We start from the raw sequence: 20116 nt of genomic DNA, 5'->3' as shown, positions 1-20116 counted from the left end.
ACATTACAGTCTACAACAATAGATTAATATAGCTGATTGTAGAGGGTCACAGACAGTGAGGGAACTCTGAGTGCGGTATAAGACCCTTCCAACCCAGAGGGAACCTGCTAACAATGTCTGGTTTGGCTCCCCATCTCCCCTAAGGGCTCTTGACCTTCCTAAGAAGTCAGGGGGTTGGTGACACCCCAACTTGGGGGCTCTAAAAAGCAGGACACAACAGCTGATGTATAATGCAATTTCCTTATTTTTCTTCTTTGATTAAATCTATTTTAGTTTTAACTTTGAGATCATGATTGCTACCCCAGTTTTTTTTTTTACCAAATAAATTTTATTCCTGATCCTTATTTTTTATTTGTTTCTCATTTTTATAATATTTCTTGAAAGCAAAATATTTTTGAATTCCAACTTTTAATCTATTTCCATTTTATGAATAAATTCATCCAATTCACATTCTAAGCTGTAATTATTTGTTTTTTATTTTCCTTCCTATTTTTCCTTACTGTTCTCATTCTATTCTATCCCTCCTCACTCCTCTGCTTTGCTTCTACCTCTCCTTATTCCTATCACTTTTGATTCCTCTATTTTATTTCTACCCAGTACCTTTCCCTCCAGTTATTTAACTTACCCTCCCATCTAAGAATTTCTGTCTCATCTCCCCACTCTATCTCCTTGCCTTATTTCTATTTGAGTTTAGAAGCCTTTTATATCTTTTCAAAGATATATAGTTATGTTGCTCCTTCTTTATCTTATTCCTTTAGTCTGTATACTCTTCTTTACCCACCCTATCCTATTTCCTCTTTCTTTTATTTCTTTTATCAATTTAGAAGATTTTTATTCCCTTCTAAATGTATATGTTCTCTCTTTAATCAAGATCTGATATGAGTAAATCCCTCTTATCCTCTCCTCTACCTGTCTTCCTCCCTTTTTTCTTTCCAAATGTGTATGTCTCTCGTGTGTGTGTGTGTGTGTGTGTGTGTGTGTGTGTGTGTGTGTGTGTGTGTAATCCTATTCCCAATGAGAGTAGGATTCCAGAACTACCGGCTTTATCATTCCTTCTTCTCACACCTCATATATATAAGATTACTCTTTTTACCTTTTCCTACAGTCTTGTTTTTTAACATCACATCATACTCAGCTCTACCCCAAACTTTCTTTTTTGAATCACCCACCTACTAATATATTAATATACTAACATACAGTTTACATTTACACATATAAAAAGTAAATACTTTGTCCTTATTGAGTCCCTTGTAATTAGTCTTTGATATTTACCTAATATTTCTCTTGGATCTTATATGTCAATTTTTTATTTTTAAATTTTTTTTTTTAATTTTGAGAAGATATGTATAGGTAATTTTCAACATTTACCCTTGCAAAACCTTGTGTTCCAAATTTTTTTTTTCTCCCTCCTTTCCTCCCACCCCCTCCCATAGATGGCAAGTAATCCAATATATGTTAAACATATGCAATTCTTCTATATATATTTCCACAATTGTCATGGTACATAAGAAAAATCAGATGAAAAAGAAAAACAATTAGAAAGAAAATAAAATGTAAGCATGCAACAACAAAAAGAGGGAAAATACTATATTGTGATCCACACTCAGTTTTCACAGTCCTTTCTCTGGGTGCTGATGGCTCTTTCCATCATAAGACCATTAGAACTGTCCTGAATCACCTAATTATTGAAAAGAGCCACGTCCATCAGAATTGACCATAGTATAATCTTGCTGTTGTGTCCAATGTTCTCTTGGTTTTACTCACTACATTAGCTCATGTAAATCTCTCCAGGCCTCTCTGAAATCATCCTGCTGTGATCGTATCTTTATAGAACAATAATATTTCATAACATTCATATACCCTAACTTGTTCAGCCATTCCCTAGCTGATGAGTGTTGGATTTTATCGAATGCTTTTCTTGCATCTATTAAGTTAATCATATGGTTTTTGTTAATTTGGTTATTGATATAATCAATTATGCTAATAGTTTTCTTGTTATTCCTATTGACTTAGCCCTGCATTCCTAGTATAAATCCTACTCGGTCATGATGTATTATGCTTTGATGATTTGTTGTAATCTCTTTGCTAATATTTTATTTAAGATTTTTGCATCAATATTCATTAGGGAAATTGGTCTATAATTTTCTTTCTCTGTTTTTGTCCTACCTGGTTTAGGTATCAGTATCATGTCTATGCTATAAAAAGAATTTGGTAGGAGTTCTTCTTTCCCTATTTTTCCAGATTGTTTGCATAGTACTAGAATTAATTGTTTTTTAAATGTTTAGTAGAATTCACATATAAATCCATCTGGCTTTGTTTTTTTTTTTTTTTTTTTTCCCTTGGGGAGTTGAGTAATAGCTTGTTCAATTTATATTTCTAAAATGGCATGATTTAAGTAATTTATTTTTTCTTCTGTTAATGTGGGCAATCTATATTTTTGTAAGTATTCCTCCATTTCACTTAGATTATCAGATTTATTGCCATATAGTTAGGCAATATAATTCCTAATTGTTCTGATTTCTTCTTCATTGGCGGAAGGTTCTTCTTTTTCATTTTTGATAGTAACAATTTGGTTTTATTCTTTTTCTAATCAAATTAACTAAAGGTTTATCTATTTTGTTGGTTTTTTCATGAAATCAACTCTTGTTTATTAATTCAATAGTACTTTCAATTTTATTAATCTCCCCTTTTATTTTCAGAATTTCAAATCTGGTATTTAATTGGGGATTTCAAATTTTCTTCATTTATTTATCTATCTATTTATTTATCTATCTATCTATCTGTTTATTTATTTATTCATTCATCTATTTATTTATTTATTTATTTTTTGTTTGTTTGTTTGTTTATTTATTTATTTATTAGCTTTTTTAGTTGCACCCAGTTCATTGATCTTCTCTTTCTCTATTTTTTTGCAAGTAAGCCTCTAGAGATATAAAACTTCACCAAAGAACTGCTTTGGTTGCATGCCATAAATTTTGATATGTTGTCTCATTGTCATTCTCTTGGATGAAATTATTGATTGTGTCTATAAGTTGTTTCATCTACTCCTTCTTTAGGATGAGATAATTTAGTTTCCAATTAATTTTTGATCTGTTTTCCCATGGCCTTTTATTGAATGTGATTTTTATTACATCATGATCTAAGAAAAAATGCATTTACTATTTCTACCTTTCTGCATTTGATTTTTTAGTTTTTATGCTGTAATACATGGTTAATTTTTGTGTAGATTGCATGTACCCCCAAGAAAGAAGTATATTCCTTTCTGCCTCCATTCAATTTTCTCCAAAAGTCTATCATACTTAACCTTTCTAAAATTCTATTTATCTCTTTAACTTTTTTAAAATTTATTTTGTAATTCAATTTATCTAGTTTTGAGAAAGCAAGGTTGAGATCTCCCACTATTGTAGTTTTGCTGTCTAATTTTTCTTGCATCTTTCTTAACTTCTCTAGACATTTAGATGTAAGACCACTTGGCGCATATATGTTTAGTATTGTTTTACTACATGATCTATGGTACCCTTTAGCAAGATGTAGTTTCTTTCCTTCTCTCTTTTAATTAGATCTATTTTTGCTTTTGCTTAATGTGAAATGAGGATTTCTACTCCTGTTTTTTGTTTTGTTTTGTTTTGTTTTGTTTTTTTACTTCAGCTGAAGCATAATAGATTCTTCTCCAGCCTTTTATTTTTACTCTATATGTATCTTTCTGCTTTAAGTTTCTTTCTTATAAACAACATGTTGCAGGGTTCTGGCTTTTAATCCAGTATGCTATCTGCTTCTGTTTTATGGAAGAATCCATCCCATTCAAATTCACACTCAAAATTACTGAAATCTTATTTTCCACAAGTTATACTTTTCTTTTTCCTTTCCCCCTTTCACTCCTCAGTGTTTTGCTTCTTACCATTACCTCCCTTAAACAGCCCTCCTCTTTTCTTATTCCTTTCCCCTTCTACTTCTGTTGTCCTTTCTATTAGCCTTCTCCTTTCCTTTCCCATTTCTCCTCCTACTTCTCTATAGGATGACACAATTTCATTGTGAAACTAAATATGTCTGATATTCTCTCTTTGAGCCAAATATGATGAAAGTAAGATTCACATAATGCTCATCCCCCTCCCTTCTTTCCCTCAATTGTACTAGGTATTTTTTTGCATTTTTATGAGATGTTGTTTACCCCTTTTACCTCCATTTTTCTCTTCTTCTACTAGAATCCCTTTTCTCTCTTTATAATTTCTTTTTTATATCACAATAAAATCAAATTATACTTGCATTCTCTAAGTATATTCATAACAGAGATATAATTTTCATCTTCCCATCTAGGGATATAAATTCTTTAACTTTTAAAAGAAAGGTTTTTTTTTTTTTCTTTCCTTTTTACCTTTTGATGTTTTTCTTGAGTTCTATATTTGAAAATCAGATTTTCTGGTCAGCTCTAGTCCTTTCATCAGAAATAAATGAAATTCACTTGTTTCATTGAACGTCCATTTTTTTCCCCTGAAAGATTATGCTTATATTTGCTGGATAGTTGATCCTTGACTGCAATTCAAGTTTCTTTGCCTTTTAGGCCCTTTGATCCTTTAAAGAGAAGCTGCTAGATCTTCATCAATCCTGATTGTGACTCCTCAATATTTGAATTGTTTCTTTCAGACTGCTTGCAATATCTTCTCCTTGATCTGATAATTCTGAAAAGTAGCTACGATATTCCTTGGAGTTTTCATTTTGGGGTCTCTTTCAGAAGGTGATTGGTGAATTCTTTCAGTGGCTATTTTACCCTCTGATTTTAGGACATCCAGACAGTTTTTCTTGATGATTTCCTGAAAGATGATGTCTAAGCTTTATTATTATTATAGTTTTCAGATAGTCCAATAATTCTTAGATTCTCTCTCCTAAATCTTTTTTTTCCAGGTCAGATGTTTTCCAAATGTTTACATTTTCTTCTATTTTTTTCCTTTTTTTGGTTTTATTTGATTGATTCTTGATGGTCTAAGATGATTCTAAGATGTCTTCTGCTGAGAATTTGTTACACTCCAAATATTTGTCAATTCTGTCACTCCAAAACCAGTTCAGAGCTTTGATCTGGTGTGGATCTGAGGGATGCCAGGAAGAGCTCAGATAAAGACCTGTCTTTTCTCTGCCATCACCCCTCCCAAATTTGTATTAAATTTAGGTCTTTTTGCAACAAAATCCTGAAAGCTTGCAGTTTATTGAATATCTTTTTTTTTTTTTTTTTTTTCCCCATTCAGGATTACCCTTAATTTTGGTTCATATGATGTTTTCGGTTGCAATCCCAGTTCTTTTGATCTTAAATGTTTAGTGTTCCAAGACCTATAATCTTTTAGTGCAGCTATTGCTTGATCTTGTGTAATTCTATTTGTGGTTCTACCACATATGAATTATTTTTGTTTCATGTTGTTCATAATATTTTTTCTTTAATCTAGGGATTTTTGAATTTGGTTATGATATTTCTTTAGGTTTTTCTCATAGGATCTTTTTCAGGTGATCATTTGTGATTTTTTTTTTTTCCTATTTCTACTTTGTCCTCTTGTTCTAACACTTCAGGACAATTTTCTTTAATTATTTCTTATACTCTTGTATTGACATTCTTTTTTTTTTTTTTTTTTTTTTTTTTTGATCATAGCTTTCCAGTAGAACTATTATACTTAACATTTTCTTTTCTAGATCTGTTCTTCATATCAGTTTTTTTCTCATAAGATGTCATGCATTCTCTTCTAGTTTTTCCTTATTTATATTTTATTTTATTATTTCTTCATTTCTTATAACTTTGCTGACTTTCCCTTGCCCAATCCTAATTTTCATAGAATCATTTTCTTAAGATTCTGGTTCTTCTTTTCCAATTGATTGATTTTATTTTCATAATCTTGTTTTTCTTAGATTGTTGATATTTAAAATTTTTCCCCTTAGTCTCTGTCATTGAATTTTTGAGTTCTGTGAATTCTTTTTAGGCAGGTGACCATTTTACTCTGGCATAGGAGAGGCTTTTTTTTTTTGTTGTTGTTGTTGTTGTTTCATTATCTTTGAAAGATGAATTGCCCTCTATTCCAATGGTAACTGTCTATGGTTGTATTCTTTCTCCTTTGCCTGCTCATTTTTTCTTTTGTTTTGCTTTATTTATAGAGGTTTGTTATTATAAGCATTTTTAGTCCTAGAGTATGCTTCTGGCTTCAGCTATTTTTTACTCTTATTTCTTAAGTTTTGTCCTGGGCTCAACCTCTGTACTCCTTTTCTCTTCTAAGCTAGGGTCTTGGGCATAGTATACTAGAAATGCCCTTGCTTCATTGGCAATAATCCTCAGTTTTACACTTTGGCCTGGAACCCAAACCAAGAACTCCACCTTACTGTAAGTGCTCACAGCCTGCCCACTTCCTACCCCACTGCTTTTGTATTCACTGGGTTTGTCCTAGTTTCTTCTCATCCCTGACCATGTCTTGGCAACACAGCTGGGTTTGCCATCTCTTGTCAGCAGAGCTTCCCTCAATCTTTCTCTCCTCAGACTTATCTCTTATACTGCATGGGAGGTAAAAGTTCCTGTGGCTGAAGCTCCTAACCCAGCTATTCCAAGGGCTTGCAGTTGGTTTCAGTGGATCTTGACTGGAGGTATTTCCACTTCACCTGGGCCAAATCTCTGTCCTGGTAACTTTCTTCAGATCTTCTCTGCCTGTCTTAGGAGGATCCCTGTTCTTCCCCAATTATTGTTTATTTTTGCCACTCTCTCCTCACTCTGAAGCATTTTTTTCTTGTTTGTGGAGGAAATCTGGAGAGTTTGAAATTTTCTGAGCTCCACTATTTTCCCTCTTGGTTTAAAAAGATTTTGATTTCTTTTCCATTGCATGTTTATCCTACCTCAATCTCTCACTTTGAAAATACATTGTAGAAGGAATTTTTAGGTCTGAATTAGTGATCCTTTGAGATCCATTTTGTCTCTGAGGTAAGGTAATATGATTTTAATCTTTGTATTGCAGTTACAAGGTCAAGACATATTTTTAGTTTGTAGGATTTTGTTCTTCCTCTATAGCTCATAATAGTACATAAGTTTTTGCTTTTCTTGATATTCATCCTGAATGCTGCAAAACTACATGACCTGAGGCCCAAATGATGTTTCTTATTGCTTGCAGCTGTATATTGAATATAACTTTTTACTTCTCCAAGGAGATCCTATGAGCATTTCCCATTTAGCTATAACTTCTTTCTTATGTTTTTATTTATAGCAAACATATCAATAGGGTATTATCCTATTCCTTTAATAGTATATCGACCTGCTGATTTTTGAATAATGATTGCATACTCAGAGTACTGATAGTTAAATCAATATTTCTTGACAATTGGAGATCTCTTATTTTTACTACTTTTTGATTTTTCTTATCTGGTGCTTTGCCACTGTCACTTAAAAAGCCAGAAGGTGCCATAAAAATACTGAGGGCCAATTTGTAATTTTTATTTGTTTCATTTGTTATTGTGGTCAGAATATTCATCACCATTTAGTACCCAGACTATGAAGATGGTTATTTCCATAATGACATAGTTTATTGTTGATTCCATAGAAGTATTTCTACCCTTGAAACCTCCCAGCGTTTTAGACATTGCCTACTAGTATACCCTTTGAGAAACATGGTTACTTCTATGTATAGAGACACATCATAGAAAGACTTCTTAAGAGGATAGGGAATAACATAAAATGAAAACAAAATTCCTAATTATTTGGAATTGGAATCATTCTGTGCCTGAAGCGAGGGCCCTTAATTGAATCTAAAAGCTATTGAAGGAGCAATGAGATTTGAGTTAAATGATGGCCTAGAGCAACATTTCTCAGCTGCTGGCCTCTAGACCAAAGCTCTCTCTTTTTTTAAATTTTTTTTTTTTTTTTTTAATACCAGTCCACAGTGATAGTTTGTAAAATTTATCTTGAACTTGAAGGGATTCATTGTGGTTTCTGGTTTAAGACTGGTTTTAAGACTTCTCCAAAATTCTTAATTAGAACCCTTGTTCTTTCCAGTCAGAGGACCAGGCAAATCAAATGATGCAAATTTTTGCTGGTCCTTTTAAGGTTAATTGGCATTGGGCACTCTAAACAGAAAATATGACTAGCTGAGGTGATTGCAATACTCAGTAGTTATTTTTTTTTCTTTGCTTATTTGTTTTTAAAAATCTCAGTGCCATGCCCAAGCTCTTAAAAACTTGGGCTTGGAAATTGGATGTCAAAACCTATCTTGTTTTTGACAGTGTGTCCCACTCTTGTGTAAGTTAAGCAGTTGTTTTTCTCCTGAGAGAAACTTACCTGGTTCATCAATAGACCTTAGATTTATGACATACTGAAATTTGCTTCTGCCCCTCTCCCTCTAAACTCCCTTTTCATGCTCATCTTTGCATTCCCTGATTTCCCATAATTTGATGGGCAAGCCAGTAGGTTTCTAATCTATTGACTTGCCTAAGACTCCAACAGCTGAAAATGCTCTCTGCTATTCTGTCGTCTTATTGTGTTTTGCCTGATCTTTATGTTGTGTTCACAGATTTGCCTTCCTTCTCCCTGCCTTATTTTCTTATCCTGAGACACACTAAATTAATTTTTGTCTTAGTCCTTAAATGATACAGAATAAGTTGTAGAACTCACTGGATTTTTCTAGTCTTTTTCCTCTCTTCTTTATTATTTTTTAAAAAGGCTATTTTCCAGGGAATACATCTTCCATTTTATCTTTTACTTAAGTTCTTGAGAGTTCAATTTCTGATGTAAACACAAAGTTCTTTTTTTCCCCTTGAGACAATTGGGGTTAAGTGACTTGCCCAGGGTCACACAGCTAGGAAGTATTAAATGTCTGAGATCAGATTTGAACTCAGGTCCTCCTGACTTCAGGGCTGGTGCTCTATCCACTGCACTACATAGCTGCCCCCTACAAAGTTCTTCATGAAAGTTTTTATTTTATGGTGAAAATATTTAAGAAATTCAGGCATGAGAAACCTGGTTTTTCTACCAACTTTTTTTTTTTTTACTACATAAGTACGAATGAAAAGTTTATTAAACCCTTACCCTGTACCAAACATTGGACACACAAATTCAAAAGTGAAATAGTTCTATTCTTGAGAATATTCCCTTACTATGAATCTCTCCTGAGGACCCATTAGAGCAGGACACATAGGGATTCCTTCCTTAAAGCCATCTCACCCTATTGCCCAGATCATATCAGAAGACATTGGGCTTACTGGAACAGATAATGATGACCTACCCTGATTCCTGATGTAGCCTGTCTTTTGTCTAGATTCCACTGAGGTTTCTGTTTACCTCAACTTTCTTGAACTTGAACTTTTTTTTACTCCATAGCAAAAAGAGAGGTGAGACAATAAAAGGGGTGGGGATATTGCTTATGCTACTAGTTTGCATTATTTGAAAATCTAGAATGATACCTAAATTATTAGCAAGGAAATGATGTCAAGGATATACTGTTAGTAGAGATGTGAATTGGCAGGCTCATTCATTAGAACTGCTCAGTTTAGTTGTGAGATTTAATAGGTTTAGATATCATAACATGAAGCATTTAAGTTCTATTTACAGAGCATTATGCTCAGTGCTGAAAGTTATTAAAGTCATACAACCCTGGTACTCCTGATGCTTGTAGTTCAGTAAGGTGACAAGATACAAACATAGATAACTCTAATGCACTTATACAGTTACAAAATGGGCATGAGGTCCGAGAGGGAAGTCTTGAGTGGGTAGAATCAAGAAAATCCTCCTGGAAGATGAGAAAGAATATGAGGAGGGGGAAAATCAGGATGGAGGGAAATACATAGTTAATAATCATAACTGTGAATGTGAATGGGAAGAATTTGCCATAAAACAGAAGTAGATAGCATGTAACTGAATGGATTAGAAACCAAAATCCATAAGAAATATTAAAAAGAAAAAACATAAAGAGTCAAAACAATGGACTGGAACAAAAGCTACTATGTTTCAGCTGAAGTAAAAAAAGCAGGGAGAGGGGGGTGGAGCCAAGATGGCAGAGAAGATACACGCGAATTTGTAAGCTCCCTTCTTCCCTCATTATCAATTAGTTAAATCAGCCTCAAAAATAATGTTGGACTGATAGAAACTACAAGGATTAGAAACACTACCTACCAGCTGAAGAGAATCTGGAGTTTCAACAGAAAAGGTCAGTTCCAAGGAGAGGAAGAAAAAAGGCCAGCACAGATGGTTAGGTGCTAGCACACTGCACCCATCTGGCTGGGGAGAACTCTGGGATCAGAGAAGCCACTGAGATAGAGGAATCTGACACAGGCTGTTAGCTTTTCTCTGCTTATAAAACAACAGTTCAGAAGAGAAATCAAGCCACTTTAAAATATAAAGCCAGATACCAGAACCACCCCAATCTGGAAATGACCTAACAGATCTTGGCTGGGCTGTGCAACCGCTTTCTGCTGTCTGGGGCTTCACCTTGGGATAGTTAAGAGCCTGAACAGTGGGGACACAGCCTGAGGTAACATCTAATCCACATAGTGCCAGGCTTAGCCTGAGGCTGTGGAACTCTAGCAGCCCTGGAATTCCCAGAGAAGCGGAAATAGGGACCGCGGGTTCCGAGCAGACACTTCCAGTTTGAGTGCAGGGGCTTTTCATGTCAGCTGCTGATATCCATGCCCTGTGGGACTCATTGGCTGGGCTTTGTGTCGCTTTTACTGTTCAGTCTTAAACCTCAAGGCAGTCGCTAGGACACACAGCAGGGTCCTTCACTGGGCAACCCTCACAGTGCAGCTGTACTAATCACCTTTGAGACACTTCCAGGGCGGGGGAGGGAAAAACTCTCCCAGAGCTCTCTCTTAATTCAGGCATAGGAGCCACTGCATCCATCCAGTCTGGGAGGAAGTCAGTAAATAAATAAATAAATAAATAAACTTCTTACCCCAAGGGCAGACCCCAACAGATTTTTAACAGTGAGTAAAAAGCTGAAAAGAACGATTGATTCCTTCTACACAGAGAAAGAGTGGGTATCCAACTTGGAGGAAGTTAACAGCAGAGAGTCAGCAGATAACAGGCTAAAGGGGAATGATACCTGCCTCCCATCAATCACATAACTCTCTCCTAGAAGAGATTATTAAAAAGTTAAGAGAGTTTGAAGAAAAATGGGGAAAGGAAAGAGAAGCTATGATAGAGAATAACAACATTCTGAAATTTAAGTTGGAAAAAATAAAGAATTCACAGGAGATGCAGGGAAATAAAATTTGTGAATTAGAAAAGGTTAAAAAATTACAGGAAAGTAGGATTTCTGAATTGGAAAAAGAAAATAATGCTCTAAAAACATTAGGGAAATGGAAAAAAATTCAGTAGAGCAAAATAATTCATTTAAAAACTCAATTGGGCATATATAAAAAGAACTAAAAACTGTGGATGAAGAAAATAACTCATTAAAAATCAGGACGGAATAGAAATAAATGATTCATTGAGAACCCAAGAATCAGTCAAACAAAACAAAAAAAGTGAAAAGCTGGAGAATAACGTCAAATACTTACTGGGAAAATCTATATACCTAGAAAATAGATCTAGGAGAGATAATCTGAGGATCATTGGACTTCCCAAAAACTATGATCAAAAAAAGAGCCTAGATTCTATTTTACAGGAAATCATCAAAGAGAACTGTCCAGAGATAATAGAAACAGAAGGGAAAATAGGCATTGAAAGAATTCATCGAACATCTTCTGAAAAAGACCCTAAAAAAAGAACTCCACGGAACATTGTGGCTAAGCTGCAGATCTGCCAAACAAAGGAAAAAATATTGCAAGCAGCTAGAAAAAAACAATTCATATATCAAGGGGCCACAATAAGGCTCATTCAAGATCTGGTTGCCTCCACATTAAAGGATCAAAGGGCATGGAACCTAATATTCCAAAAGGCAAAAGATCAAGGATTGCAACCAAGAATAAACTACCCAGCTAAGTTTAGCATTTTCTTCCATGGAAGAAGATGGTCATTTAATGAAACAGAGGAATTCCATGTGTTTCTAAGAAAAAGACCAGACTTAAACAAAAAATTTGATCTACATCCACAAGACTGAAGAGAAACAGAAAAATGTAAAAAGAACTCTTGAGAACTGTATCTCTGTTGTGGATATATAGAAAGTCCACATGGATAATTTGATTTTACTGATATAAAAAAAGGGGGAGTAGTAAAGGGAAGGGGGTAGTATCAGAAAAAGGGGAAGGAGTGATAAAAAGAGGGAAATTACATCCCAGAAAGAGGCATAGAAAATATACCACATCTGAGGGAATTTAGAGAGGGGGAGAAACATTGTGTGAATCTTACTCTCATCAGAGTAGGCTCAAAGAGTAAATAATTGACATATTTGTTTTTCAGAGAATTCTCTTTCACCTCATTAAAAGGGGGGAGAGGAAAAGGGAAAAAGAAAAGGGGAATAAGGGAAGGGTACAAAAAAGGGAAGGGATTTGGAAGGAGGGGGAGGGATACTAAAAAGGGAGGGCTGCGTATCACAAGTGGGGTCTATAAATTAAATATTGGGGAAGGGGTTCAGGGGGGTCAAGGGAAAAAAAGCATAATCTGAGGATAATATGATTGCAGGAAATACAGAATTAGTAATTTTAACTCTAAATGTGAATGGGATGAACTCTCCCATCAAACAGAGATGGATAGCAGACTGGATCAAAAGTCAGAACCCTACAATATGTTGCTTACAGGAAACACACTTAAAGCAGGGAGATACATACAGAGTAAAGGTAAAAGGTTGGAACAGAGCCTATTATGCTTCAGGTAAAGCCAAAAAAGCAGGGGTAGCCATCCTTATCTCAGATCAAGCAAAAGCAGAAATTGATCTAATTAAAAGAGATAAAGAAGGAAACTGTATCCTGCTAAAAGGTAGCATAAACAATGAAGCCATATCAATACTAAACATATATGCACCAAGTGGTATAGCATCTAACTTTCTAAAGGAAAAGTTAAAAGAGTTGCAAGAAGAAATAGACAGTAAAACTATAGTAGTGGGAGATCTCAACCTTGCACTCTCAAATTTAGACAAATCAAACCACAAAACAAAAAGAAAGAAATTTAAAAACTAAATAGAACATTAGAAAAACTAGGTATGATAGACCTTTGGAGAAAACTGAATGGTGATAGAAAGGAATATACTTTCTTCTCAGCAGTTCATGGAACCTATTCAAAAATTGACCATATATTAGGACATAAAGATCTCAAAATTAAATGTTGGAAGGCAGAAATAATAAATGCCTTTTTCTCAGATCACAATGCAATAAAAGCTACATTCAATTAGAAGTTAGGGGTAAATAGACTAAAAAAGTAATTGGAAACTGAATAATATCATCTTAAAGAATGACTGGGTGAAACAGCAAATTATAGAAACAATAAATAATTTCACCCAAAATAATGACAATGATGAGACATCATACCAAAATCTGTGGGATGCATCTAAAGTGGTAATAAGGGGAAATTTTATATCTTTAGAGGCTTATTTGAATAAAATAGAGGAAGAGAAGATTAATGAATTGGGCCTGCAACTTAAAAAGCTAAAAAAAGACCAAATTAAAAAAACCCCAACCAAAAATTAAACTTGAAATACAAAAATTAAAAGGAGAAATCAATAATATTGAAAGTAAAAAAACTATTGAATTAATAAATAAAACCCAGAGTTGGTTTTATGAAAAAGCCAATAAAATAGATAAACCTTTGGTAAATCTGATCAGAAAAAAAGAAAGAGGAAAATCAAATTGTTAGTCTTACAAATGAAAAGGGGGATCTTTCCACCAATGAAGAGGAAATTAGAGAAATAATGAGTTACTTTGACCAACTTTATGCCAATAAATTTGATAACTTAAGTGAAATGGATAACTTCCTCCAAAAATATAGGCTTTCTAGATTAACAGAGGAGGAGATAAATTGCTTAAATAGTCCCATTTCAGAAAAAGAAATAGAACAAGCTATTAATCAACTCCCCAGGAAAAAATCCCCAGGACTTATAGGGTACTGATACCTAAACCAGGTCGATCGAAAACTGAGAAAGAAAACTATAGACCAATTTCCTTAATCAATATTGATGCTAAAATCTTAAATAAGATATTAGCAAAAAGTCTTCACAAAATCATCCCCAGGATAATACACTATGATCAAGTAGGATTTATACCAGGAATGTAGGGTTGGTTTAATATTAGGAAAACTATTAGTATAATTGACCATATTAATAATCAAATTAATAAAAACCATATGATCATCTCAATAGGTGCAGAAAAAGCATTTGATAAAATCCAACATCCATTCCTACTAAAAATGCTTGAGAATATAGGAATAAATGGACTATTCCTTAGAATAATCAGGAGCATATATTTACGACCATCAGTAAGCATAATATGCAATGGAGATAAACTGGAACCTTTCCCAGTAAGATCAGGAGTGAAACAAGGTTGCCCACTATCACGATTAGTATTCAATATTGTATTAGAAATGTTAGCCTCGGCAATAAGAGTCGAGAAAGAGATTAAAGGAATAAGAGTAGGTAATAAGGAAATCAAACTGTCACTCTTTGCAGATAATATGATGGTATACTTGAAAACCCCAGAGATTCTAATAAAAAGTTATTAGAAATAATTCACAACTTTACCAAAATTGCTGGATACAAAATAAATCCACATAAATCCTCAGCATTTTTATACATCACCAACAAAATGCAACAGCAAGAGATACAAAGAGAAATTCCATTCCAAACAAATGTTGAGAGTATAAAATATTTGGGAATCCATCTACCAAAGAATAGTCAGGAATTATATGAGCAAAATTACGAAACACTTGCCACAAAAATAAAGTCATATTTAAATAATTGGAAAGACATTCAGTGCTCTTGGATAGGCCGAGCGAATATAATAAAGATGACAAATCTATTTATTTAGTGCTATACCAATCAGACTCCCAAGAAACTATTTTAATGACCTAGAAAAAATAACAACAAAATTCATATGGAAGAATAAAAAGTTGAGAATTTCAAGGGAACTAATGAAAAAAAAGTCAGAGGAAGGTGGTCTAGGTGTACCTGATCTAAAACTATATTATATAGCAGCAGTCACCAAAACCATTTGGTATTGGCTAAGAAATAGACCAGTCGATCAGTGAAACAGATTAGGTACAAAGGACAAAAAAGGGTATATCTATAGCAATGTAGTGTTTGAGAAACCCAAAGATACCAACATTAGGGATAAAAATTCATTATTTGAAAAAAAAAATCTGTTGGCAAAACTAGAAATTAGATATGAATCCACACTTAACACCATATACCAAGATAAGATCAAAATGGGTCCATGATATAGGCATAAAGAATGAGATCATAAATAGATTAGAGGAACAGAGAATAGTCTACCTCTCAGATCAGTGGAGGAGGAAGGAATTTATGACCAGAGGAGAACTAGAAATCATTATCGATCACAAAATAGAAGATTTTGATTACATCAAACTAAAAAGTTTTTGTACAAACAATACTAATGCAAACAAGATTATAAGGGAAGTAACAAATTAGGAAAATATTTTTACAGTTAAAGGTTCTGATAAAGGTCTCATTTCCAAAATATGTAGAGAACTGACCCTAATTTATAAGAAATCAAACCATTCTCCAATTGATTAATTGTCAAAGGATATGAAAAGACAATTCTCAGATGATGAAATTGAAATTATATCCACTTATATGAAAGAGTGTTCCAAATCATTACCGATCAGAGAAATGCAAATTAAGACAACTCTGAGATACCACTACACACCTGTCAGATTGGTTAAGATGACAGGAATAAATAATGATGAAAGTTGGAGGGGATGTGGGAAAACTGGGACACTAATACATTGTTGGTGGAGCTGTGAAAGAATCCGGCTATTCTGGAGAGCAATTTGGAACTATGCCCAAAAAAGTTATCAAACTGTGCATACCCTTTGATCCAACATTGATGCTATTGGGCTTATATACCAAAGAAATACTAAAGAGGGGAAAGGGTCCTGTATGTGCAAACGTGTTTGTGGCAGCTCTTTTCATAGTGGCTAGAAAGTGGAAGATGAATGGATGTCCATCAATTGGAGAATGGTTGGGTAAATTATGGTATATGAAGGTTTTGGAGTATTATTGCTCTGTAAGATATGACCAGCAGGACGAATACAGAGAGGTTTGGAGAGACTTACATGAACTGATGCTGAGTGAAATGAACAGAACCAGAAGATTGCTGTATACTTCAATAACAATGCTGTATGAAGATGTATTCTGATGGAAGTGGCTATCTTCAACATAAAGAATATCCAACTCACTTCCAGTTGATTAATGGTGGACGGAAACAACTACACCCAGAGAAGGAACACTGGGAAGTGAATGTAAATTGTTAGCACTACTGTCTATCTACCCAGGTTACTTATATCTTTGGAATCTAATACTTAACATGCAACAAGAAAATTGGATTGACACACATATATTGTATCTAGGTTATATTGTAACACATGTAAAATGTATGGGATTGCTTGTCATCTAGGGGAGAGAGTAGAGGGAGGGAGGGGAAAATTTGGAAAAATGAATACAAGGGACAATGTTATAAAAAAAATTACTCATGCGTATATACTGTCAAAAAATTTTAAAATTATAAAATAAAAAAAAAACAGGGAGAGCAGTCATGATCTTAAACAAATCAAAAGTAAAAATAAATCTAATTAAAAGATATAGAGGGCTGCAGATAGTGGGGTAACTCTTGGTAAGGTATAAGACCCTTCAGCCCAGAGGGAATCTGCTGACAATTTCTGGTTTGGCTCCCCACCTCCCTTTGGTGCTCTCAACCTTCCTGAGAAGTCAAGGAGGGCCTGAACACTTGTACTTCTACTTGAAGCAAGGAATATTTACAGTAAACAGAAGAATTTACATATCAGTAGCAGGATGCTTATAGTTAGCACTTGCACTGTGTGCTGTGGTGATATAATGCTACTATAGTTCGCACTTGCTTCTTTTGATGTGATGATATAGTGGTTCTCTAGTTGGCACACGATTAGTGTTTTGTAATGATACCAAGGTATTTAAGAGCTGAGAGGACTTGAAATAAGGACATTCCCCCTTTGACCATCCTCTTGGGTCTCCTCCCACCTTCACCCCTCCATTAAGACCAAGGCTGGTCCTGAGATCTTCCAGAGAGCTAGTCTGGATGACATATTTTGGCACCCCAATTTGGGGGCTTTAGAAAGCACACTACAAGTAGAGATAAGAAAGAAAACTATCATAATAAAAAGGTACCTTAAACAATGAAATGATATATATGGTATAATATCCAAATTCCTGAAGGAAAAGTAAAATGAGTTATAGAAGGAAATAGATGGCAAAACTATACAAGTTGGGGACTTCAACTTCTCCCTCTCAAAACTAGATAAAGTTAATAAAAAATAAAGTAACTAAAGAAATGAATAGAATTTTAGAAAATTTAGATATGATAGATCTCTGGAGAAGACTGAATTGGAATAGAAAGGAATATACCTCTTTTCACTAGTACATGTCACCTAAAGAAAAATTGACCATGTATATTAAAAAATGAAACCTCATGCAGAAAACTGGAAATATTAAATGTGTCCTTTTTAGATCATAATGCAACAAAATCACATTCAGTAAATTAAAATTAATGGGAAAATGAATAATTTGATAGTAAAGAATGAGTATCAAATTATAGAAGCAATAATTTCATTAAAGAGAATAATAGTGCCAAATTCATGGGTCAAAGTAATATTTAAAGGAAATTTATATTTCTAAAAGTTTACACCAAATAAAATAAAGAACAGATCAATAAACTGGGCATGAAATTAGGAAAAAAAAAAACATTAGCAAAAGAACAAATGAAAAATTATCAATTAAATACCAAGTTAGAAATCTTAAAATTAAAGGAGAGATTAACAAATTGAAAATAAGAAAAATTGTTGGATAAACAAATAAAACTAGTAGTTGATTTTATGAAAAAGAAATAAAATAGATACACCACTGTTTAATAAGATTTTTTTTAAAAAGAAGAAAATGAAATTACTAGTATCAAAAATGAAAAGTGTGAGTTCACTAACAATGAAGATGAAACTAGAATAATTAATAGAAGCTATTTTGCTCAACTATATACCATTAACAATCTAAATGAAGTGGATGAATATTTACAAAAATATAAATTGTCTAGATTAACAGAAGAGTAAGCAATATATTTAAGTAACCCTATTGTTGAAAAAAAATTTGAACAGGCCATCAATGAGCTCCCTAAATAAAAAATCACCAGGACAAGATGGATTCACAAGTGAATTTTACTAAATAGTTAAAGAACAATTATAATCCAGCATAAACTATTTAAAAAATTAGGCAAAGAAGGAGTCTTGCCAAATTGTTTTTAATGACACAAATATGGTTCTGAAACCTAAATCAGAAAGAAAACTATAGGCCAATATCTCCAAATAATATTGATTCAAAAACTTTAAATAAAGTACTAGCATGGTTTACAGCAATATATCACAAAGATCATACACTAAAAATGAGATTTATACTAGGAATGCAGGGCTGGTTCAATATTAGAAAAACTATCAGCATAATTAACCATATCAATAACAAAGCCAATAGAAATCTTGATTTTCCCAATACATGCAAAAAAAAATTTTTTTTTTGGATAAAATGTAAGTCATTCCTATTTAGAACACTTTAAAGCATAGGAATTAGTGGAACTTTTGCTTAAAATGATTAGTAAATCTCTATGGTCATCAGAAAATATTATCTATAGTGGAGATTAGGTAAAGTCTTTCTAAGTAAGATCAGGGGTGATGCAAGGATACTCATTATCTTCACTGGTATTTAATATTTTACTAGAAATGTTAGCTATACCTATAAGAGAAGATAAAGAAATCGAAGGAATTAAAGTAGCAATGGAGAAACATTCTTCAGGTGATATGATAATGTACTTTGAGAATCCTAGAAAGTTAAAATAACTAACAACTTTAGCATATTTGCAGGATATAAAACAAACCCAAATAAACCATCATTTCTGTATCTTACCTACAAAGTCTGGTAACAAGAGATAGAAAGAGAAGTTCCATTTAAAATATATGTAGACAATATGAAGTGCTACCTGCCAAGCCAAATCCAGAAACTAACTCTATGAATACAATTACAAAACACTTGTCACACAAATAAAGCCAGACCTAAACAATTGAAGAAATACAAGTGACTAGTGTCTAGAGTGGAACAATATAATAAAAATAGCAATTCTTCCTAAAATAACTTATTTTAGTGTCATAACATTCAGATAACCAACAATTATTTTATAGAGCTAGAAAGAATAATAAAAAAGTCATCTGGAAGAACAGAGATCAAGTATATTAGGGAAATCAGTGAAAAAAATATATAAAGGAAGGTGGCTTAGCTATACTATATTTCAAACTGTTTTATAAAGCAGTAATCATTGAAACAATCTGGTTATGACTAAGAAATAGAATGCTGGATTAGTAGAATAAATTAGGTACACAGTAGTAAATGACCATAGTAATCTAGTGTTTGGTAAACCTAAAGATCAAAGCTTTTAGATAAGAATTTACTGTTTGAGAAAAACTGCTGGGATAGCTGGAAAACAATTTGATAAAAATGGGTTATAAACCAATATCTCACACTATATACCAAGAAGAAGTCAAAATGGGTATATGATTTAGACATAAGTGATAACATAAGACAATTAACCCTTCTTCCTTCCATCAATTATTAATAGCGTTCCATCACAATTTGTTCAGCCATTCCCTAATTAAGGGGCATCTCATTTCCCCATTTTTTGCCAACACAGAAAGAATTAATGTATTAAGATATTTATAACAGTTATAATGCTCGAAGAAATGACAAGCAGTATGTTTTCAGAAATATCTGGAAAGATTTATATGAACTTATATAAAGTGAAGTGAGCAGAACCAGGTGAATATTATACAATGATCAGCTGTGAATGATTTGCTATTCTCAGCAATATAATGTTCTATGAAAAATCTGAAAGACTCATGATGAAAAAATGCTCTCTGTTTCCAGAAAAAGTGCTGATGCAGTCTGAATATAGATCAAAGCATACTTATTTAAAAAACAAACAAACAAATACAAAACTACAA

General features: G+C 33.4%; 1 protein-coding gene across 4 annotated transcripts in view; it reads left to right on the top strand.

Moving 5' to 3' along the window:
- The window catches only part of EIPR1 (EARP complex and GARP complex interacting protein 1), a 206300-nt gene that overhangs the window by 98491 nt on the left and 87693 nt on the right, over positions 1-20116 (top strand). The gene's annotated exons all lie outside the window — the stretch shown is intronic.

Source organism: Sminthopsis crassicaudata, chromosome 2 (genome assembly GCF_048593235.1).
Source record: "Sminthopsis crassicaudata isolate SCR6 chromosome 2, ASM4859323v1, whole genome shotgun sequence".
Lineage (NCBI taxonomy): Eukaryota > Metazoa > Chordata > Mammalia > Dasyuromorphia > Dasyuridae > Sminthopsis > Sminthopsis crassicaudata.
The sequence above is the reverse complement of the archived record's forward strand: the minus strand, read 5'-3'. Positions and strand labels throughout refer to the sequence as shown.